General features: G+C 36.0%; 1 protein-coding gene across 2 annotated transcripts in view; it reads right to left on the reverse strand.

Annotated features, from left to right (window-relative positions):
* Window positions 1–25,083, reverse strand: part of LOC122800757 (APC membrane recruitment protein 3-like) — a 125,574-nt gene that overhangs the window by 11,532 nt on the left and 88,959 nt on the right. Inside the window, exon 2 of one of the 2 annotated variants that reach the window (XM_044070006.1) lies at window positions 15,633–15,752. The exons of the other annotated variant lie outside the window; for it this stretch is intronic. The gene's annotated coding sequence lies outside the window, so the exon portion shown is untranslated. The remainder of the gene's footprint in view (window positions 1–15,632; window positions 15,753–25,083) is intronic. 2 annotated transcript variants of the gene reach the window in all.

A 25,083-nucleotide genomic window follows, 5' to 3' on the forward strand; every position in this document is an offset into this window, starting at 1 on the left:
GTTCTGTTTATGGCTCTGTCCTTCCAACATTTCTTTCAGTTTATGTTGCTTTTCAGATATCAGTAAAAAAGCTGACATAGGCAGTCTGCTTTCTATCCTCCCTATCAAAAGTTGAGTTTGTGTGAGATCAATTCCTTTAGTAGAGGATTCTTATATTCCAAAACAGCAAGAAGACAATATTCATAGCTTTTGCTACAGCCCTTTTTCATAAACTTCTTTGCAGTTTGAATAGTTATTTCCACTTGCCCATTTGATTGAGGAAATTGGGGACTGGATATGAAATATCTGATTTCCCATTCACAAACAAATCTTCTGAATTCCTGACTTTTTCTGTTGTAGACAGTTGACAGATATGACTATATCAGTGTCACCTATCTTGAAAATACAGATGACATTGCAAAAATAACACACTTTTGACCATTAGTCTGGTTATTTATCCATATATATGAAATACATGTCTTCATTGAACTAGAAATCTATATCCACTCTGCTCCATGGACTGGATATGTCATCATCTCTTCCTTAAGATTGCTCTAATAGTATGCACTGAAGATGGTTCAACTCTATACTTGTAAAACATTCTTCTTCATATTTTATACGAATCATTTAAACATTTGTCAAAAATGCCATTTTTCCTAATAAAACAGAGCTTATTAAATATACCTTCTTATATGATAGCTTACATATTCTCAAAAACAAGCATATATTCTTTATTTTTATTACATCTTCTATTGCTTTATTTTTACCATGTAATTTCCAAATGCTATGTCCAATAATTGTATTTCCTTCATATTAAATTGGTTATCCTCTGTTTTGCCTTCTTCCCCTATTCCTCTGCTCTTCTCTCTATTTATATTCATATCTATAGCCTTCAACTGCCTGTTAAGTATACTGATAGCTTCCTCCATCCATTTTTTTATTTTTGTTACTATTACTAAGTCATCTATGTATGTGAACATGACTGGTATCCTGTTACTTTCTAAAGTCCTGTACTCTACCACTTTCAGAGACATATTGATTTTTCTAACTACTGCATTCACAACTAATGCAAATAAAGTATTACTTACAGAACATCCTTAACTTATACTACTCTTTATGTTTATTTCATGACTTAACCATCTATTCATTAATACTTTTACTTTATTATTCTTGTATGAGGTCTCAAATCATTTCAATCAATTTTTCCACTTGCTTTATATTATTTTATCATAACTTATAACACCTCATCTTATACCTTATCAAGCACTTTATTTAAATCACCTACCATAATTTTTGCTTCTACTTTCCTATATATAATATCATGCACAATTTCTTTTGCTATGATTAATAATTATTGAGTTCCTTTTCATTTCCTTCCAAATATTCTATTGTCCAGTATTTCATTTAATTTCTTTTCCAGCCTTATTTCTATTATTTTCTTAAATATTTTATCTGAATTATCAAGTACTATAGTCCTCCAATTTCTTATATCATCTTTCCCCCCTTTTTACATATAAATTCATAGCTCTAATACATATTTCTTCTTGAACAAAGCTTTCTTCCAACCATTCATTTAACATTTGCATCTTTATACGGATTCACTTTATAATCTCGAAATACTGAAACATCGAATTTCAGTATTTTGAGACTATAAAGTCGAATTTACACAACACCAAAACTCCAAAACTGCAAAAATTTTAAATCGCAAACTTCAACACACCACATACCACACTAGACAAACACCAAACTACAAAAAAAAAAAAAACAAAACAAAACAAAAAAAACACACACAAACATAACAATACAAACTAAAAACCTACACTACAAATAAGCAGGAGGGGCAAGCCCCTGCACCCCCACACCCCCTACTTAAATAGTCTAACTCCAAGATTGCACCAAACAGAAAATGACAGCAAAAGCACAACCAGACATTCTACCCTCCCTCATACACATACATCACATATATAAAAACACCACCACATTCAACATTTAAACACTCATACTTTTACCTGCCTACCCTAGCCCACATGTACAACTTCCAAACACACTCACATACACTCACACACCTACCCAAAACCCTTATAAATTAGGCACCTACCTTAAATTACACCTAAATCCACATACTAAACTGAAAACCATCCATGCAACACATTCCACATCACGTACCGTTAAAGCATAACCGCGGATTTGAAATATTCAGATTCATGGTTATGCATTTTCGCCTCTCTGAACATTCGACTTTATAGTCTTGAAATACTGGAATTCTATATTTCAGTATTTCGAGATTATAAAGTGAACCCCTTTATACATATGATATTCTACTCGTCTAGTCCAGTAGCTGAGTCTAAATTAACCACTCTTAATAATACATTATTCAGTTCCTGCATTGTTATGCTTTTTTTCTGATTCATTATTATCTTGTTCTGTCAATTTTGTAACATTCCGCTTCTGTCTTTTCTTTATCTTAGTTTTTTTTTAATGTACTCCTTCATCACATACATTATTTCTTGTTGACTTCTCACTTTTTCACCTTATTTTTCAACTCTCTTATCACTGTTTTATTCTCTTTTACAGTACTGCTCAAACATGGTACTACAGCTTCTTTTTTCCCTGTAAGTAATATCTTTGAATAGATACATTTTAATATTTTAATGGTTCAAATCATATATTTGCTTCTCTCTGTTAAGGAATTCTTTCTTAATACTTGCCAATTCTTCCAAAGCATATCTACTTACTTCTTTATATTTGTTTCTTTTCCTCTCCTCTTTTTAAGCTTTGCCATTCCAAATAACATTTTTTATATTTATCCTTATAACTTATTCACCATGTCATCTATTTCTTATATAAATCTCTCATTCTCACATGATTTTTCCATAACTATCTGATCATCTGTATACCTCCCTTATCTAATTGCTTTTCATTTATGCTTTTATGCCTTTGCCTATTTTTATATATCCTTTTTCTTGAATTTCTAGCTAAATTGCTAAATGATTAGAAAATCTTATACATTTTGTTCCTTCCTGTACTGTGTGTATTCTTAAGCTCTTGGATATAATAAAATAATCTATTTCTGTCTTGAAATTGCCTGTTTTATATGCCCATTGCTTATCTTTCCATATATATATAGTTTACTACGTTTTATCACTTCTATTGCTACTTTTACATCTCCACTCTCCTTTTTGTTTCTTAAGTCACAATTTAAATCACTTTCCAATATTATATCCACATTTACAGTTGTATAATATAATATTTTCTTAAATACATCCTGTCTCCCTTTCTTTGTCACATATGCATATATTGCAATTAATCTGTAAACTTGGCATTTCCATCTAATATCTACAACCATCATTCTCTCCGTTACAACTAATGTAAAATCCAAAACCGTTACTGATGATTTACGTACTACTGCTACACCTGAACATGTTTCTATCCCTATATTCCAGATAACCTCACCCCTCATAATCTTTCTGTTTGTAATATTTCTTCTTCTGATATAATTCTTATATCTTCTAAAACAATCACACCCATATCTAATTTTACACACCATTCTAGTACACCTATTCTCCATATCATATTCTTTATATTGTTAACATATATTGCTAATGTTCTTTCTTCATTTTTTTTTCATTTTCCTTGCATCCTTATATCCTTTATTCTCATGTGACTATCTATCCCTTCCATTTCTTATTCTCTTTTATGCCTAATCCTAAGAATTTTCTTTTCCGCTATTTTACTCTCTTTCCAATAGATTTTTTCTTCCTTTCACTACTGTTCAGTTCCACTTTTCTTCACTTATTTCTCACATCCTTTCTTCTCAATTTTTTCTTCTGTTCTTTTAGTGATTCTTTTCTTTTACCTCATTACTTTCAATCATCATTTGCTCATCTTGCATTTTTCCTTCTTCCATTTCTATTACTTCCTCTTGTTGTATATCTTTTTTTTGCATCTAACATATTTATTGAATTATCACTTGTGACATAGGCAAATTTAGATTCATATAAAAGTAATCAACCTATATTAACATAACAAGCATTATATTTCACATATATTGCTATATGCAGTATAAGCTAAGCAATATTACATAAATTATTCAATTATTTCTTTGTTTTAAACAAGATACATCTTTATTACACCATCACTTACTTCAGGGATATAAATGGTATGGTAGTCAAGAAAAGCTGGCTTTATTTGCAGATGATATTATTTTATACCTGACAAAACCATAAAAAGACATTACAGATCTTTTCTGGATACAAAATTAATGAAGCTAAAACAAAGGCAATAGTGGTAAATTATGTACCCACACATGAACTGGTTCAGGAATACCCATATTTATGGCAACATGTTAAAATGAAGTATTTAGGAGTATGGGTTAAAATGATTCTAGTGTGGCAGCTAAGGATATGTGGGAAGAGACTAAATATAAGCAGTTAAAATATTTATAGTCCCTTTGGTCTTACACACAGGTCAGGCATATGTTTATCAACCAGAGGAGAGGTTGTGGGTAGCAATTAATAAAGAGCTGAAAGACTTTGTCTGGGAGTGGAAGATGGCAAGAGTCAAGTGGGATAAGCTGATTCTTCCTCTTGTTCTATATCTTGATCAGTTTCTTGATATCTACCTTCCCCTTCTTTAATTTTATCTATCCTTTCTTTACAATCCATTCATAAATGACCTGTTTTTTTTTTCTCATTTGAAACATTTCAAATCACATCTTTTAGCATCATGATCCACTTTATCTCATATATAACATAATCACCTTTCAGCATCATGACCACTTTGCCTCATATATAACATTTTCCTTTGTCACAGTTGCTAATTAAGTGATTATATTTTCTACAGGAAAAAAAAAACATGTTCTTTGGTTGTCCCCAAATTACATTTTCTCCCTTCCATATTTATCATGCTTGGAATATGCACAATTCTGTCATTTTCCATTTTTAATATAACATTACATTCCCAGACCCCAGTCCATATTCATATATTTTTGCAATGTCCATCATTTCTTTACACATAGTCTTTAGATATTCTTTAAGTGTCCCTTTTTCAGTTTCAGTATGAAACTGTATAAATATTTTCTTTTTTGTTTCCCTATTAAATACTTGAAAGAAATACCAATTCCATGAATGGCAATTCTTTCTTAACTCATATTGTCCCAAAAGCATTTCCATACATTCTCTAGATACAAATGTAATGTCACAATAAGAGTCTTTACTAATATGTATAAAAGCTTTTACCTCTTGTGGTGAAGTATCCAGTAGAACCACTATATTGTCCCAAACATTATACCTTGTCCAAACTTTTTTCTTCTTTACTGCTAATTCTCACAAGATACTTCTTATTCCTTTGTTCAAACTTCCTCCCTTCTCTTCTTCACCCTTCTCTTAATGTATCTTCATATGACTTCTTCTTCCTGTACTCTTTCCATAAGATCAGCCCATGAAGCTGCTTCTCCACTCTCTGTCTCAATTTGTGCCATTAATTCCTGCAATATAACATCCCACAAACCTCCTGACTGGAGGGTTGTAATAATACATCCACTTTGTGATGCTTCTTCTTCAGACAGTCTTTTCTAAAATAACATTTCAGAATCCTGTAAAGATTTGGACACCTTCACTCTTTCCCTTACATCTCTTCCATCCATTTGTGATACTTCTGAAGGCTTGATTGCCTCTACTTTCCTGTACTCCACATACTAACAAAGGCTCGACTGCTTCCAGACTAACTTCACTTTCTCCAGCTTCTACCACACAAAACCTCGTTACATTGTGTTGTTGCAAGGGCAGCAAATCCTTGACCACACCATCTCCTCATTCACAATCCATTGCACTCACTGTTTCTCTGGGCCACAACTGCACCGGGAACAGAAGCAGGAAGTTGTTTTACGAAACAGGCTCCTGCTGGTAAACATGAATGAGTAGGGGAAGTTCCCCAATTCCCTGGGCAAACTCCCCCCTAGCAGTATAAATGCCACCTTGGGTCTCACCTGAAAAGAGGCTACTAGCATTATAGGACTAACACAGTTAACAATTGATAAATACAATGAATATTACAAATGACACCTGTGTTAAGTTTATTCAACTTGTCTTATAGCACCTTATCAGAATGTACTTCAGAAAAAGATAAAATTAATTCTACATTCTGTCCATTAATTGTATGTATTTCTTTGCTTGTTCACTGCTTTTTCTGACTTCACAGTATAAATCTCCTTACTTCAAGAGTACCCACAAACAGTTCATTTTCATATTTCTGTACAACACTGTGCAACTTATTTTGAACACTTTTGATTTTGGTTTTAGACATCTTTGCAAAACTCTTTTCTTTTTAGCACAGCTTTTTAGCATTGATTAAAGGCTGTCCAGAACTTCTTGTTACAGTAATAACCATACTTAAAGCAAACCTTAATTATAATGATGAAATGTTATCTCTGGCCTCCATCTTGGATCATCATATGATATTATTCTTGCAATGCACCCTGCCTTTATTTCTCATTTTTGCTTTATTATGTTTCTCATTATATGTTACACACATACTTTTCACAAATGTTCATTATCTGCACACCAACAGATTTTGATAACTTCAGGTCTAGGTCTGTTTCTCTTTATGGCCTGCCCCTTGCTTCATACTTTTTTATACCACAAATTATTCTGCGTCCTATGAGATATTAATGGAGCTCACCAAATTCATAGTCATAGCTTCATTTTTTCAGCTCCGTAACATAGGTTCATAGAATTGTAAGAGGCTATTTGCACTTGTAGAGCATTTTAAGGCTAGCCAATTACCTCACATGAGAATCAAACCCTGTACCTTGTGTTTGTAAGGTAAACACCTTCACCACTATACCAGGCTCATAGAATAGTAAGAGGCTAACTGCCCTTGTAGGCTATTTTAAACCTAGGCAGTTACCCCACATAAGAATCAAACCCTTCACCTTGTGTCTGTAAGGTAAACACCTTAATCATTATACCAACATCCCTCCCTAAGAGTCAAACCCTGGACCTTGTGTCTTTGATGTAAACACCTTGACCATTACGCTAAACCACATATATCTCTACAGTGTTGGTGGTGTCTTATGCTCTTCTAAAGAATAAATGTCTAATAAATGGCAAGTCCCTTCTGGACTAGGAATAATTACTGAATTTATGGGTAAATACTGTTGTCTTGATTTTCAACTTTTCAAGGAAAGTAAAAGAGCTAAATGTCTTAATGGATTCTTCCTAAACACACTGAGTCTCATCACGCTTTTCAGATAATTCACTTGCAGTGAGAGATAAATCAAGTGGATCCAGTGCTTTTTGTTTTCAGACAAATTTCTTTCTTATAGTACAAATATTCCAGGAGGGTGCACCTGAGTATTAAACTTCTGTATATCCAAACATGGAGTCTCTTGAAAACAAACATATTTCTCAGTTTTTTCCACATATTATTGCCATTCCCTGACACCGTGTCATATCAGGAAGCTTAAATAACACACAGAGGCAATATATGTGACCTAAATTCCATAAGGCCTCTACTGCAAACAGATTAGCCTAGAACCTTGTGTATTGCGTAGCATGCTAATCAATATGGGTAACTGATTTGCATTTAAAGGTATACATTCCATATCTAACAAGAACCTGCTCTTCATCTCAGTTTAGTATGTCATCAATGAAGAAGCAACTTACTTAAAGCCTGTGTTTGAATGACTCTATTAGAAAATGCCTCTCACTGACAACTACTTTTAAATCTATATCTATTGTTGGGATTTGGCTATCTGATTGTCAGATTGCCTCTTGTAACATTAGCAGATATCACTTACATAACTGGAAGTTTATACTTCACAGTTAAAGGATGCCTGATATAAACTGATGGCACATTTTGGAAGTTTACACCACTGCGACATATTGTAAATGCTTAGCTGCATGTGGTGAATAATGCACAGAGTTTTCTTAGTCCAAAATACTTTTGCCAACATTCATAATGCAGCATATAATGCCATTCATGAACTGACAAATATGTAACAGTTTGTTTATCCATTTTTGGGATAAACACATTCACTTTATCAGTGTTTAATACTTATTAAGTATAAAAATAACTGTCAAACCTTGGGAAATACAGGAACTTCAGTCAAACCAAGTTAACTTTGCTTTGGGGTTAAGTGTTTAAATGCATGTTTACCACAGTGTTATGTACCTATAGTTTTATAATGTTAGAGCACCAGGTCTTTCTCTTTAAATAATTGACATCCTGCCCCCACAATTTTTTAAACTTGCTGCCAGCTCTATAGCATATCCCATCTCAATTCTTATTAACCATTCTATCAAAAAATCCTCAGTCCCTGAGATCTGTAAATCTTTCTATACAATTCCACTTCACAAGGGAGGTAACTCCACTGAACCTACCAATTTCCGACCAATAGCCATCCTCTCCCCTCTCTCAAAAATTCTCAAGAAATGCATTCATAGGTGACTTCTAACCTATTTACTTCATGAAAACCTCCTTACCCCTCTCAGCGTGGATTTAGTCCTCACCAGAGCACATTCACAGCCTTTCTAATTTTTACCAAGACTGTAGCAGAAGCAAGCAAGGGGCTACAATAAACTTGCATCATGTATCTTTCTCGACCTCCCTAAAGCCTTTGACACCATCTCCCACCATAAACTCCTCTATAAACTATCTGAACTAAACCTCCCACTATCCTATGCTTCTCTAGCTATCTCAACAACCAACAAAATCTGTTAGATGGCAGACCTCCTACATCCCCTTTTTACCTATCCAAACTGGTGTCCCCCAAGGATCCATCCTTGGTCCCCTTATCTTTAATATTTTCACTAACAACCTTTGCTCTGTCTGCACCTCTTCATCACTAATCCAATACGCTGATGATTCTACCCTTATTACCCCCACAGACAACCCCACTGACCTCCACTGTCTCACACAGACTTCACTGAACATTGGCTAACTGACAACCAACTTATCTTTAACCCAAAGAAAGCCAAACTCCTTCTTTTTCCTCCAAAAAGGGGTGGGAAAATGGCATAATGGTTAAGATGTTTACCTTACAAACACAAGGTGCAGGGTTTGATTCTCACATGGGGTAATTGGCTATGCTTGAAATGGCCCACGAGGATAGTTAGCCTAGTACTAATCTATGAACCTATAAAAATCTTCAATCCATCTTAAAACTTCTTCCCATCTCTCTTCTCTAGACAACACCATTATTTATGTAGACTCCTCGACTAAACTTCTAGGAATTACAATTGAGGACCAACTGAAATTTGACCATCACATCCTACAGTCGATCAAAAAGACCAATCAAAAACTAGGTTTACTATATAGCCACAACACTGCTAAGGCCACACTTGCCCAAGCCTATCTCTTCCCCTGCCTACTCTATGCTTCCCCTATATTCACACACATCCAAGCAAACCTCTTAACCAAACTTGAACAAACTTACAACCAGATAGCCAGAATTGCCTGTAATCTCCCATACAAATCCCATCACTACCTCGCCGTAAAAAAAACTACGATGGCTTGAGTTCCCGCAACTACTCCAACTTACACAGCTACAAATAGCACATTCTCTTCTCTACAAATCTGCAAATTGTCCCTCCCTGTCCACCCTCATATCCCCTTACAATCCTGCACAATCTCTCCATAGCACTGATCAAGCATTACTTAACACCTATAAGCCTAACAAAACTACAGGCAGATTACTTTATAAATGTTCAATATCTCAAAGCTGGAACAAACTCCCAACTAACATATGACATATGCAATCTTCTCTCCTCTTCAAAAAAGAATTGAAAAACTACCTTGCTAACTTTCCCTCCTGTACCTGCCACCACCACACCTAATCTCCTGCTACCCATTCAGTTATACCACGACTATTCCCTCCCTACATTATATGCACTTATAATCCTGTGAATCCATAGCAACACCACTGAGCACTCTTAAAATGTAACTTTCCTCCCACTTTTACCCCCTTTTTCTTTCCCTGGCCACCACTACTCTTTCCTCCTCATTCGTTCTGTACGCTCTGATGTAACATTGCCACTTCTCCTTCCACTCTACCTACTCGAACTAGACACATATACTATTCTTTGGTACTCCTGGTTTCTTCTATTATTCTTTCTTCTTTACACACCATTTGCAGTTACTCCATTTTGTTTCACCAACTCTACCTCTATCAATTCATTGATATACTTGCACAGAATGTAATTCTTTTAGTAATTTCATCAAGGCATTAATTCTATTACTCTCATGTTTTTTTTCATATGTTTTTAGACTTTCAATGTTACCTGCTATTGTTATTATATTTGCATATTATTTGTCATCTTCTTTTTTATCATGTATTCTTGGAGCTTTTCTCCTCGAGTCTCCTCTGAAAATGGGCCCCCAGCCCAGTGGACTAACCCAGTTAACAAAAGAGAAATAAATAAATAAAGAAAGAAAGAAAATGCATGGGCTTTATCTTTGCATTAAAACAGTATTTGTATTTCCTGTTGAATAGATAAAGTGAATTCATACATTTTGATCTCTGCCCTTTCTTATCACATTTACTATATAGATAGCTTTAGAGGGGAAACAATAAATCAGCTTCTAGAATTCTGCCTTTGTTTTAAACCTCTACAGTATGCAACTGCCTACAGTATTGCAACTCATGTCGTTAGCTTTAATGGAGGCAATAGTCTAATGCTTGTTGCTTCCAGTTTCACGTGAGCTTTTCCCCCTCTCCAAAGTACAATACTTTCATTGTTAGAAAAACTGTTGTCTTCCAGAGTACTGTGATACATTTTAACTCTCAGCATTGTAGTAGTCAGGTGAGTCAGGTGAAATCTTTAAGTGAAACAGAGAATGGCACAAAGTGTCCTAAGAAAATTATAGTCTGTGAAACTTTCCTTATACTTAACCATGCCACCTACTCTTGCAAGAAATTGTATAAAGAGAGAATGTTACTATAACAGGTACCCAGATCCTCCTCAACATTCTTATGACAACATCACATGTAGAGGATCATCTAGGGGACTTCCTGGTGTGTTTAGGGGATAAAGAAACAATATGTGTAAAAGTTTCCCTGTGTAACTCTTCTATTTAGTCAAAAGAGTCATAAGAGAGGGAATATCAAAATAGTGTCTATGGAGTTGGGTAGGATATGCTTTGCTGACTTTCCCACTTAGGGATGTTTTTCATTCATTCATTCATTCATTCATTCACCCTATAGTTCATAGGTTCATAGGTGAGTATTAGGCTAATGGCCCTGGAGCTTTTATAAGCCTAGCCCAAAAAAAATTGCCCAGGCACAGTGCCACCCAATGGTAGTTCACAGTGCCCCTATCCAGTAGGGCAACTGGAGTGATCCCTGGAGTGAACTTTCTGTTACCCAGCCACTCGTCAAGATTTCTCTTGAAGAGGGCCAACAAGGTGCTCTGCTCGACATGAATGGGAAGCTTATTTCAGAGTATGGGCAGTCTTTGGGAGATGAACCTGTCCCTCCAGAATGTTCTGTTAATTGTGGTAATGAGGTTGTGATCTCTGGAGCATGTGGCACGGGGGGATTGGGATTTCTTTAGGTGTAGCATTTCAAGTAGGGCTGGGTCAGACATGGCTTTGTAAGGCAAGCAGAGATCACCTCTAAGTAGACGATAAGAGACTGAGAACAGCTGACGTTTCTTGAGTCTGTCCATATAGGACATGTGTTTAAGGCCTAGGATCCTTTTTGTGAGGTACCTTTGTGGCCTCTCCAGCTGTTGTAGGTGTCTGGTCTGGTACATTCCAAACAGGGCATTATATTTGATGATTGGTCTAATGATGGATGAGTAGAGAGGAATGATGACCTCTTTCTTCTTGGATGCGAAACCTTTGGTTAAAAGATGTGCCACATAGAAGGACTTTCTGACCACAGTAGCAATGTGGTGGTCGAAGGTGAGGTGACTGTTGACCTGGGTGCCCAGATCTCTTATGGCTCCTTCAGTGTTCAGTGGGCTCCCATTGATGTAGTAATTCGTGGGAACTGAGTTTTTTCCAAAGGGGATGATAACACATTTTTTGGTGCTAAGTTTCAGGTCATGGTTCCGACACCAGTCATTGGTCTCAGAGAGGCCCTTTTGTAGGATGTCTGCATCAACTGAGGAGTTGATAATGACTCCTAGCTTGCAGTCATCAGCAAATGTGGTCAGACAGAGTCCTTCTGTGTTGGCCTGGACTTCTGAGAAATAGATGCCAAATAGGAGAAGGCCCAGCACCAAGCCTTCTGGGACTCCACTCGTGACTGGTCGACAGTCTCAGTTGGAATCTGCAACTTTTGAGGTCTGTCGAGCATGCTGCCCCAGGCAGACAGATACTGGATCCCCTTAGAATGACACCAGAAACATAGCCAATTGTTAAAGTCAATCATTTTCTGCTCGTACTGTGGTATCATTCTGGTGACAGTAGAATACTGCTCAGGGCTAGGGTCATACCTGCCTGGGCCACATAATCCAAGAATTCCATCACATCTCTTTTCATGGCTTAAAAGCCCGTGTTTGCGTGGGTTTATGCACCACGCAGCGGCGCTCAGCTGAGGTAAACTATTACCAGTGCCAGAAAGTCTGCTCTTCAATTTTTCTCTCAGAATGTGCTTGTTCTTGCACTTCAGTTATTTTAATCAGCTAGCACTTTAACAGATTTTTGTAGAATTTATTGTAGAACACTTAGGTGCTATCAGAATTAGCTGTTCCTATGCAGTGCCTGTTTTATTCTATTAAGGGGTGTTGTGCAGCTGGACTGTATCCCAAACACCATTGGGCCAAGGCAGAAAACTAGCCCTGGACAAGATGCTGGCCCGTTGGAGAATTCATACACATATTTCCTCAAAAGATCTACATACCTACAGACAATTTAGATTACCACTTCTCCTAACAGTATAGCTTTGCAATGTTAGAGGAAAATACAGCACATTGTATAAATAAACATGCATTCTCCAAACATAGGCACCTGAACCAGGAACAAAAGGAGAGATCAAAGTGGCATGAAACAACTCCACTAATCACTATCCCACTATGCTACCACATAGGGATGACTTTTCCTTTCTAAACACACACACACACACACACACATATATATATGTTTACCAGTAACCTAAGTGTTAGACACCCTTCTAAAAATCACTTACATATTCTACATAATACTTTCATCTTGATTCAAGTCTAAGTTTTTCCTTTTTAATGCATCATTTTAATGTATCTTGTAAATTCACTCAGGTCTGCAAATAGTTATAAAATGGGCTATAGGCATGTAGCTGTTCTGCAATTCAGCAAATACCTTCATTTCTTCCTGATAATGTAGTTGATACAAATGTACAAAAGTTTTTATTGCAGTTCAGGAAAGACATTGGTTTGGGTTGTTTTAAAAAATATATAACAATAACAGCTAAGCAGATAGCTTTCACATAGAAATGCCTGTCTCTCCGTTTTCCTTTCTGGCTCACTAACTTTTTGAAATGGTTGTAAATACTGTCAGTGTATGGAAAGAGCTTAGTGATTAAATACTATGTTATACAACCTTACTTAAAGTTTTTAACTGGGGAACAAGTGCCCACCAGGTAGGTATGTTCTCAGACAGTTCCTGTTGTATAAAGTGAAATTCTAGAAGTCTTTGATAGTTTGGGTTTTTCCACTGTAGTAAGGAGTTTAAAACTGGCAAAAGTAAATAATGGCATGTCTGTGAAACCAAAACTTTAACGTTTTCTTTGTGAGCTAGGGGTTCTGATAATAGCCTTTGTTTCTAAAGTGGACCCACAATAAAATGAGAAGCATCTTGAAAGTATGTTAAGATGTCTTGAGCATGGAGTAAATGATAGGCAGGTAGATATATATTGCATCATAGATAGGTACAGTGATTAGAAAAAGGTTAGTGTCTGCTACTGAGGTACTACACAGTCTGTAAACCTTCAACGTCAGCTTTCAGCAGGGCATGGACAACATTCCAGGTGTGCTTACCTGTTTGTTCAATGATGAAGATAACCTGACCGCTTGACACTGCACATGAACTGTGGTCCAACAGTACTGATTCAGCTGTTGCACAGCTTTTACTGACTGGCAATCTATTTGTAACAACATTGATTTATTTATAGTGATTTCATATTTGCATACCTGAAACGCTCATTACATGCTTCTCAACCTCTTAGCACCAGAAGTCTGGACAAAGCCAAAAATAATGTGGGGACAGAAACCGAAAATTAAATATTTCTCTTACAAACTTAAAACATTGTTAGAATAACAGGATTTCTGTTAGCCTGCATGCTCTGAATGATATGAATTCTGAAACTCAAATGTATATCACTTTACTTAGTGACTTCAAACATCAGTGACTTACCAGAAACTCACAAATTTTATGAGGAGCAGATCAAAAATATGACACAAAAATCTGGAGTTTCTGTGAAAATCTGGAAAGCTGAGAGGTATGACTCTCAGGAAGGATTGCAGAACATGTACCAGTGACTGAAAAGAAGACTCTGGTATATATATATATATATATATATATATATATATATATATATATATATGATTAAAAGCAAATTATTGATAACACAAAATGTTATGCTTTTGCTTGGAATTGTACTCACCAAATATTAAGTGCTGATCTAGTGGTTGCTGCAAAGGGGTTACAGCTATCCGGTTAAATAACCCAGAAGAAATTGCACTGACAAGTACCTGATTGTCTCTTAACAATATTCAAAAATATTGACCAGTCTTTATAAGTGTGGTATATATCTGCTGGAAGAGACAGATAAATGTATTGTGTTAAGATTTAAACATGTTGTTTAACTCTGTGTTACTGAATGTTATTTTCAGCATCCAAAGACAATGCAGCACTAGATTTCTAGGATATAATTGGAAGTCCATAGCATAAAGTGCTTTCTTAATATTTCTTAATATTGTTTATATATATATATATATATATATATATATATATATATATATATATATATATATATCTTTTTAGCACATCCCACACTGGTCTGAATATTAAACTTCTAAACAAAAACAAGCAGTCTGACATCAGTATTTCAAATAAAATTAAGTCTTCAAAATTCAAGTTAGTCTTGAGGGATCTGGCAAGACTGAGGCATATTACAGTTTTCTGTGATGCAGGTATAAACTAGTTTTAGGGATATCACTGATGCTTTCATTTAATAGCTCTACCAGTGACAGTGGGATCATTTTATAAATTTCTGGAAGCAAACCATCCTTTAAAATGTTTTGTGCTGTTAATACTAGTTTTGGTTTCTTCCTTGGTTGAATGGGATATTTGAATTATAACTTGGCTTGAGTATGTCACATCATTGAAGCATAATACAGAAAAGCTAAGATTTCTTTTGACTGGATATTGTGGTTTGGAATACACAGTTATATTTTATTAGACTTAGAAACAAAATAGGATTTTATCTACAAATTTGATCATGTTTTGGATAGTAGTGTCCTTGACTAATGTTACTACCGACTGTGTTGCCTGAATTTCTAAGTTTTCTGTTTAGTATCATCAGGAATAATTCTACATCTTAACTTTTTCAAGAGCTATGGATGCTTTTACATCTATCATTCTCTCCATATATATATATATATATATATATATATATATATATAATTTTTTTCTAGTCAGAGACTTTATGAAGTTACTGAAGGCTATATTACCTGCTTGACGATGTTATGTTGACAATTTGAGGCATTGAAGTAAATGATTTAAGTTCATCCTCCACATTTTAATCCTTTATCGGGTTCCAAGTTTTCCAAGTAAAACATGGCTCAGTGTTTCTGAAAGAAGGCAAGGAAGAACTAAAGATGTTGAGTAACAGATGCTTGTTGACAATGACATAAATAGCATACATAACCAGTGGTAATTTTTGTTCATTAAAGTAAAAGATCTTCATCAGACTGGCTGTAAAAGATGGATTAAATAGTCTAAAAATTCCTGTGACAAAATTAAAAAACACTTAGTAAACTAATACATAAATATGTACAAGACTAAATGTATTACTAGTACATAAAACAGTCATAAAATACTCATAAAGACATTGTTAATGATTTAATGAACTAATAAAAGGCTCATAAAACATTGTTGCTGTTTTAATGCCCTGCTTTAAAGGTCCATAAAATCAATGTTGGTGCTTTAATGGATTGCTTTTAAAACCATATTTAAATTGAGGGGCTTCATTTAAGCCTGGTGGATTATGGATATTTAATAAAACTTGACAACATAATTCTCTTATATTCAATTTTAAGCCTAACTGACTGCATTTATTATCAGTCTAGATGTTTTACAATACATAAAATATAAACTTTTAAATTTAGTACAAGTAACTGAATGTGTAAAAATGCATTATTTGTGTTTTGTACAAATGGCATAGACATGCTCATAAATACAGTTTGTAAGATTAACCTGTCTTCCCCACGTAGAAAGCTTGACAGTCAAAGAATTCTGCAGCATATAATAAATTGAAAATGTTACATGTAAAGTCATCATTTGAGTAGTAAGCCACTCCCCCACACACAAACACATTTAGAGGTGACCCATTGTTTACCTCAGTGTTAGGTTTATTCTACAAGATAGCTTTTTTAGTGTAGAAGAATGGAGATTAAACAAATGATTCCTTAATATTTGTGTTAGCTAAAAATACTCTCTAGTTATTATGCATAATTTATCGAGTGTCACATGTACAATTAGTAAACCACATAGATTTAGCTCTATCAACATAGCTTAAAATAGACACTAGGGCACCTGCTATTATGTCACTAACTTGTCCAGGTATTCATTTCACACAGTTCTCCATCACTCGAGGACACTAATCCTTTCTATTAGTGATGTTATCTGCCATGAACTCATGAACAAGTCCTTTGGGGTCATCTCTAGCCACAAATCATTGGAAAAGGAAAAAGGTCTCTTTAAGGCACTCAGAATCATTTTTGGGCAAATGCTGAATTCTAGTCATTTGTCACAGTACTCCTTTTTTACAAATGCAGGATGTAAAAAAGGGTAGTGGAGGGGGCATTGTTTTCTTATACAGAGTCTAGTTTTGCTTCTTTTGTTTTGCTTCTTTTATGCTGTAAACCCTTAAGAATTTCAAAATCTAAAATGTTTATCTTGTATCATTAGAAACAAAAATAAATAAATAAATAGTCAGTGGTGGTATTTGAATATACTAAAAACTTACTGTTTTTCTCTTTCTCATTGTACAGAAAACCATACCATTCATACATTGAAAATAGCGTTTAACTCGCTTCCAAAAAGAAGATCAGTATAAACAGTTACTGAGCCATAAATAAATACATTAACAAAAATGGGGCCACTACATCACCCATTGTTAAACCATTACGCAGCTGGTACACCCTGTCAAGAAAAAAACACTTTTCAAAATAATATCAGGCTTTTAATTTTTGAAGAACGATATCTTTTAACATATGTATCTTGAAAGCTCATTTAGAGCCCTCTTCCAAACATACGCTCATTGTCTCTCTAAACCATTTAAATTAAGGTATATTTGGGATATTCCTGATTATATCTCCCAACCTCTGGATGACAAAATGAGGGACAAAGGATCTTAACATCAGGGACAATCAGGGACACCTAATTATCTTAATGGAAGCGTATTCAAAACAGGACATTATAATAAGTACACATTCCATTGCACAAAGACAGGGCATCATTTGGAGAAATTCTTAATTAAAAGGAGTTCTGCACATATGCATATAAACACAGAGATATGCACATAATATGGGAATGTTTGTATTTTTAGACAGTTGGATAAAATCCAAGTATTGTACACTAGAATTTATTTTCAGCAGGACTGTAGTCCTCTATGCCTCTCAACCTTTAAATGGAAGAATTAGGGATAAAGCCAAAAATAATTTTAGGGGTACATATACTACTGTCAACAACCAGATGAAAACGTGGGTACCTCCAAGTCAAAGCAAGTTGATTCATGATGGATTAAGTAGGTGAACTCTGAACTATATTAAGCGTTTTATTAGAAAGAGGCAAGCATGACACTCTGTAATGACTTTGGTTAAGTAGTCACTATCCCATAGCAGAAGGTTAATCCTGATTTTTGGGAGAAGATAGTACCAAGGTGCACAAATTATTTGAAGGACAGGGGTGACAGGCCTTGACATCTGCACAGTTGCCACCAGTTATGCATGCGAGGGGGTAAATAGCCTTATGAACGTACATCAAATGTACACTGCTACCTTGGGTTATGATCATCATATGTCACACCCAAATAAGCTTTATACAGTACAGCTAAAGATATGATCATTAGATTCCTATAATTTCATCCATCTCAATCTTAGCCATTTGCCTTTTAATGTGCTCTTATAAATAGCAACAGAGACCATGTACACATTCATATGCTCGCATAACATTTCCTGGAGATGCTACTGATACCTTTCCAGTGATGGTACCCCTTTCCTGTGTCAAAGTACATGCGGTCACCTATCTGAATAATCTACAGTTGGTGATAATCGAGAACACTAGACTGAAATAGTGTCTTTCCATCACAATTGAAGTGTTTGTGCAGAACTGTAGTTGTACACATGTACACTGCTGGCATAGCATTTTTAAATCATGATCACAACGACATTATTTCAGTCCACTGTTCTCCATTATCACCAAAATCAATGTCAATGTTTAGTGACTTCATTCCTAATTGATTTCACAAATTTTACTAGAAACAGACAAAAAATATGAGGCAAAAAATCTGGACATTTTACGAAAATCTTGACAGTTGAGAGGTATGAAGTAACTGTACAACTGAAAACTAATATTCCTAAACAAGATTCTAAACCCAAAACAACCTGGGATTAAACTGCTAGTCCACAGTCTTCCAGATATGTTTCACTTCTTAAAACTGCATATGTCTCAGCTGCTATTAGGCATGGCATTATGGATTTTGTTGTCAGATATACCTTACCTGTTTTAGAGTACAAAGTTCATAGGTTCATAGGTTCATAGGTAGGTACTAGGCTATCGGCCCAAGGGCCTATGTAAGCCTAGCCAACAAGGTTGCCTGGCTTGCGCTATCCAAGAAAGTTATTTTCCTGTGTCACTGTCGAGCAGAGACACAGAAGTGATCCCCGGGGTGTATTTCCTATTTCCCATCCACTCATCAAGATTTTTCTTGAAGAGTGCTAACGAAGAACTTTGCTTGACATAGATGGGTAGCCTGGTCCAGAGTATTTCATTAAATAACTGAGCAATACACACAAAAGACTTCCTATGACTAATTATATATTTAGTCCAATATCTGGAAGCATTTTTCTGAAATCTGATAAAGTGACCCTCTTCCTGATCTTATGCTATGTTTTTTAAAGGCCCCCTGCTATGAGTTTTAATACTTGGAGGTATGCTTGCCAGGCCAATCAGAGATTTGCATCTCCTTATGGTGATCTGGAATAAGTAACAATGTTCATCATTAGATCACTGCTGCAGTAGCGTAAGCTTTGTGGACATATACTGCCAGGTTCCACAACTTTAGGGCATCTTCTACACTTCGTAGCTGGAGAATGCTGGACTGAACGTAACTTGAGTTTGCATTAATAGACACAAGTTACACTCAGTCCAGTGCTCTTCATTATCATCCTACAGTTACATTCTTGGCTACTAAACACTCTTCCAATGAGTCAACTAACATCGTAAATTATAGTACCTTAAAACAAATGTTCTCTATATATAAAAAGGGTGGATATCAACATTCATACCAATGTTTTGAGTTTATCCTTTATAATCAATTAATACGACAGCAGACACTTGCTTTTATAAATGAATAAATGCACTTAAGAGAAAATGTAAAAACATAAAAGAAATTGATGCAAGTATACAAGCCAGTAAATTGCACAATGAAGAAATAAAAAAATGTTGCGCACAGACAAATGATAACAGATACTTTTAATTGCAACTGAAATGGCTGACCCTACCATTTTGTATAGATGATTTTTGCCTAAATATCATTGTGTTACTAAAAATATCCATTGGCTGCATGAGAGGGTTAGCTTACAGACTTTGTAGACAGCATTCCTCCTTTTTCCCATAGTCCTTTTAGAAATAAAAGGTTTTGCTGCTTCAGGTTTGAAAAAAGTTCATTAAGTCCATAATCCAAAATGACGAAGAATAAAACTCATGAATCTTGACTCTGCTTTGTCTACCAATTACAGATTTCCCAAAATAAAAAAAAAAATGAGAGAGAGAGAGAGAGAGAGAGAGAGAGAAAACACTCCCTAACAGAAAGGAAAGAGCAGCAGCAGTTCTCCTTCCATACTCATCCAGGGTTAGTATGATTTTAAAACCAAACATTTTTCTGTTTTTTTAAACCAAGCTGATAGAACACACACACATAGTTCCATTCCAAGGTGAGGTTATACAGTTTTTGGTAGGCAGTAGTGAGTATAAAATATTATACAATGAAATTTCGTTAATATTCACAAATGAGCATGCTGATTGGTCAGTCCAGCCAGCGTGCCCATTGTAAATCGAGCATATATCAAAAGGAAAAAGTCCGGCCGCTAAAGTAAAGTATACAAAATATACAATGAGAGTAGAAAAGAACCTGGTTGAGCATTGCAAAATATTTCAAAACTGAATAAGAGTATATAAATGTTTAAGTTTCCATATATACATTCAAGCATATCTGCATGAAACAGCATATATATATATATATATATCCACACACAGACACACACACACACACACACACACACACACACACACACACGTGTACATACAATCATATATAGGTTATTGCTCACACATGGATAGGTATAGTTAGAGCATGTTGTTTGTGTTGTCCAGGACAGATGGGGTGCAGAAATAGTGAGTGGATGAGGCTTCAGGGGGTCAATTACAGTTGCATAGATGGTTGGTGAAAAGGTATGTTTTACGTAGGCTTTTGAAGGAGGGTGTGGAGTTTTGTAGTCTGAGGTTGGGGGAAGGTTGTTCCATATTTTTGCTATTTCATGGGCAAATAGTGATTCCCGGAGTTGTTTTTGCATGTGATAGTTTTGATTAAGGCTTTGTTGGAGGACCAAAGATGTTTATTTGAATTGTAGAAGTTCAGCATGCCAGTCAGCTCAGAGGTTTTCTTGGGATAGTAGAGAATTAGATGAGCTAGGCTGAGTTGATGGTACCTTCATAGGTTTGGAAATTCAAGCCAGTGCAAGGCTTGTAGGGAAAGACAGTGGTGGGATCGTGATTTGGCATTGGTAGCAAATCTGGCGATTTTGTTGTAACCGATGGAAAATTTATTAAGGTCAGTTTTGTAAAGATTAATTAGAATTGGGTTTGCATAAAGTAGAGCAGATAGGAGGTGGGTCCTGGCTATTGCAATTCGAGATTCGGTGGTTAGATAACTTTTACAGCGATAGAGGGAACCTAGCTTTTTGTGGACTTTAGTGATGGTTGGTGATATGTGCTTTGTGAATTTGAGTTGCTGGTCAATGGTAACTCCTAGGAGTTTAGCCTCAATGATAGGGGTGATTTGGGTTTTGTTGGCAGAGAGTATAGAGAATGTAAGGTTGCTCGTTTTAGTAGAGTGGAATAGCATTAGTTGTGTTTTCTTGGGATTTAGTATGAGTTGTGAGTTGTTAAGCCAGTTTTCTATTTCAGAGGAGGCTTCTTGGGATTTGTTGGGGAAATTGGATGTTGGGTGCAGAGCACATGAGAATCGTGTCATCAGAGTACTGGATTATGTCAGCTTTAGAGGTAGCTGAGTGGAGTTGGTTTGTGAAGATATTAAAAAGAGGGAGTCCTAGGATTGATCCTTGTGACATGCCTAAGAAGATTGGGAGTGGGGGAGATAGAGAATTATGCCATTTGACGGATTGTTGGCGGTTATCTAAATAGTTTTTAAACCAGAGTAGGGTGGAGTTGTTAAGGTTGAGGTCAGAGAGACAGGATAGTAGTTTATTATATGAGACTTTTTTGAATGCCTTGGATAAATCTAGGAAGGTAGCTGAGACTAATTTACCTAAATTCCTGTGGGAGTTTTTAGTATTGGTGAATTTGAGTAGGGCAGTGGTGGTGTTGTGGGATGGGCGAAATCTGTGTTGTGTTGAGGAGAGAAGGTTGTTGGCGAGGAGATAGGAGAGGAACTGGTGATGAGAGAGAGAAGGGATTTGAGAATTGCAATTGGTCGATAGTTGGAAAGGTGTAGGGAGGGGCCACCTTTGTGGAGTGGTATGATATATGAGGTTTTTGATACTTATTTAATTTGGCTGCATTAGTAATGGTGTTGGTACATGCAGGATTGTTTTGTTAACAGGTATGATTCCACTGGGATTTTAAAATATAGATGGGATGGGATGGGATTATTTGCAGTGGGATTTTAAGATGTACATGAAATATTTCATATATTTATTGGGAAAGAGTTCCACAGTTTAGCAATGTACACAGAGTATAGGCAGTTGTTGTTATGATTTTTCGATTGCTAAGTATGCACCAAGTGATGGCTCAGTGAACTGAGCTCTCTGTGGGGTGAATACCAGTTTAAGAACTGACTGGTGGCAGGGCATTTGCGTGGGCTGTGGACAATGTTGTGGACAGTCTTAAAGAAAATCTAGGCTAATAGATAAGATAGCTACAGCCATTTAAGGGACTGAAGTGCAAGACAGCGATTTGTTCAGTTAATGTGGTGACTTTCAAACTTAGCAATTTTATTACATGATTGCTCCAGTTTGGCTAGCTGACAAAACTGTAGGTTAGTCAAAACTGATGAGGCATACAGGAGACAGGGGAATAAATAGGTTTGCGTTATGGGTATGCATGAATGCTTTGATAGAAAAGCTTTGATTTTATAAAGAAGCGTTAATTCATGATTGTTGTTTTTCTTTTTTTTTTGAAATGTGCATTGGATGTGCCAATTCAGTTTTAACCTATGGTGAGTTATTACACCCAATAGTTTTGTATTTTGTACTAGCTCAATTCTACTATTACTGACTGATAATATTTTAAGTCACAGTAGTTTAATTGCTGGGTTGGAAGTGAAATGGCATTAGTTTTGTTTTCTTTGGAGTCATGAGTTGCTTAGATTGCTCTATACAGTTTTCAGGTTGTGTAAATGACTACTTTAAGCAATTTTGGAGCTGTTTGACTGATGCAGTTGTAGGAAAAATTGCAGGGTAAACCCCAGAAACAAATCCACATGGAAACCATAATATCAACAAGCTTTATAATAAAAGGAAAAGAATTTTAACCCAAATTAAGAAGAGTAATTCCCATGTTAGAACCCGTCACTGAAATAAACAAACAACTCAGGAGCTTAATAAAATCCACCAGTGCCAAGTCTAAGGCTAAAATATCTATCCAGACCAAAGACAATCAGAATGCTTTTTTTTTAGTTATGATTGTAATCTCAAAAGCACAATGCAACAATGCACTGAGCTGACTGTGAATGATGTTAGCTACACTGAAGCTGAATATATGATGAACCTACTGGGCAATAAATGTAGCTTTTGCTTTACTCCTCTCTATCCTCCATCTGTCTTTCAAGCTATAACTGAAAATGCCTTACCTACAGCTATCACACAAGACCAAGTCCTAAAAGTGGTTTCAAAAGCTAAAAATACTGCATTGATGGGTCCTGACAATATCGCCGTATAAATCTTAAATAGCATGTAGCATGATATAGCCATATCCCTAATATCACTGCTCAATTTCAGCCTACAAATAGGTTTTGTATCAAAAGATTGGAGAACAGCTACAGTTATTCCCTTGCATAATGGAGGACCTTGCAGAGACCAAGGCAATTACAGACCCATAATTCTGACCAGCTTCAAATGCAAAGCCATGGAAAGACTTCTGGAACTAATCAATCAGGACATAAGGAACCCCCAAAAACTGGACCCTGCTCAGTTTGGATTCATCAAGGCAGGTCATGCTTATTCAGTCTGATGAATTTTTTTGAAAAGATCACCAAAGCAATGGATGAAGGCAAAATGATACACACCGCATACCTTGACCTAGCAAAAGCTTTTGACACAAATCCACAGTAGAAAATCTAAATAAACTGAGAATTAATTCCTATGTCACCTACTGGATTGCCAACTGGCTCACAGATAGGATACAGGAAATCAAAATAGGGGAGGTTACCTCCACAGTGAGACCAGACACCAGTTGAGTCCTCCAGAATTCTGTATGGGAACCTCTCCTGTTTGGCATTTAATTTTCTGAAATAAAAGCCAGTACCAAAGGACTCTGGCTGACTAAGTTTGCAGATGACTGCAAGCTAGAGCAGTCATTGAATCCCCAAATAATTTAGCCATCCTGCAGAAAGGTTTGTCCTAAATAAATAACTGGTGCCAAAATCATGAACTGAAACTAAATGCCAAAAAAATGCATTATTGTATCCTCTGAGAAGTTATCTACTTCAGGGAACTACCATATTTACTATATGCCCCTAAGAGATGACCTAATTGTTCCAGATTTGGGAGGACAGTGACCTAACTTTTGACCAATATGTGTTCACTGCTGTAAGAAAATCCTTCTGCATTCCACATCTTATAAACAAAAGGATTGTGAATAGATTTAATGATGTCATTGTGCCCATTTACTCAGCCCTTATTAGACCAATCATTTGAACATAATGCCCCCTTTAGCATGTATCTGTTCAGATACATGTAACAACTGAAACACCCACAGAGATACCTTACCAAAAGGATATGATGCCTAAACAACATGTCCTACATGGATCAACTTAAAGGCCTGTCAGTATACTCAGTATCCTACAATCTGCTAAAAGTAAATTGTGTCTGGCATAAAAGACATCCTCCAGTCCAATACTGATGGATTTCCTGCACATCAGCAAATCAAACGGCATCAGAAATACTCACTCTAGGGATCTAAACCTCTTCTACAACATCAACAGAAGGGTGTGGAGGGACAGGTATATCCTGCAGAGGATACTGCTGCTGTAGAAAAGACTCCCCAGTTCATCCCTGTTCATATTCAAGTGCAGCTTGGAACTGTGAATGGGAAACAGGAAATTTCCACAGGACTGCCCTCCTGTGCTACTAATGGCCAGAGGCTGGCAGCTCCTAAATGCTTTGTCCCATACATGGGCCCCCTCAAATTATCTATGGTATGATCCCAGTTATTCTCATT

This window comes from Protopterus annectens, chromosome 4.part1, assembly GCF_019279795.1.
Source record: "Protopterus annectens isolate FY-2018-M chromosome 4.part1, PAN1.0, whole genome shotgun sequence".
NCBI classification, from domain to species: domain Eukaryota; kingdom Metazoa; phylum Chordata; order Ceratodontiformes; family Protopteridae; genus Protopterus; species Protopterus annectens.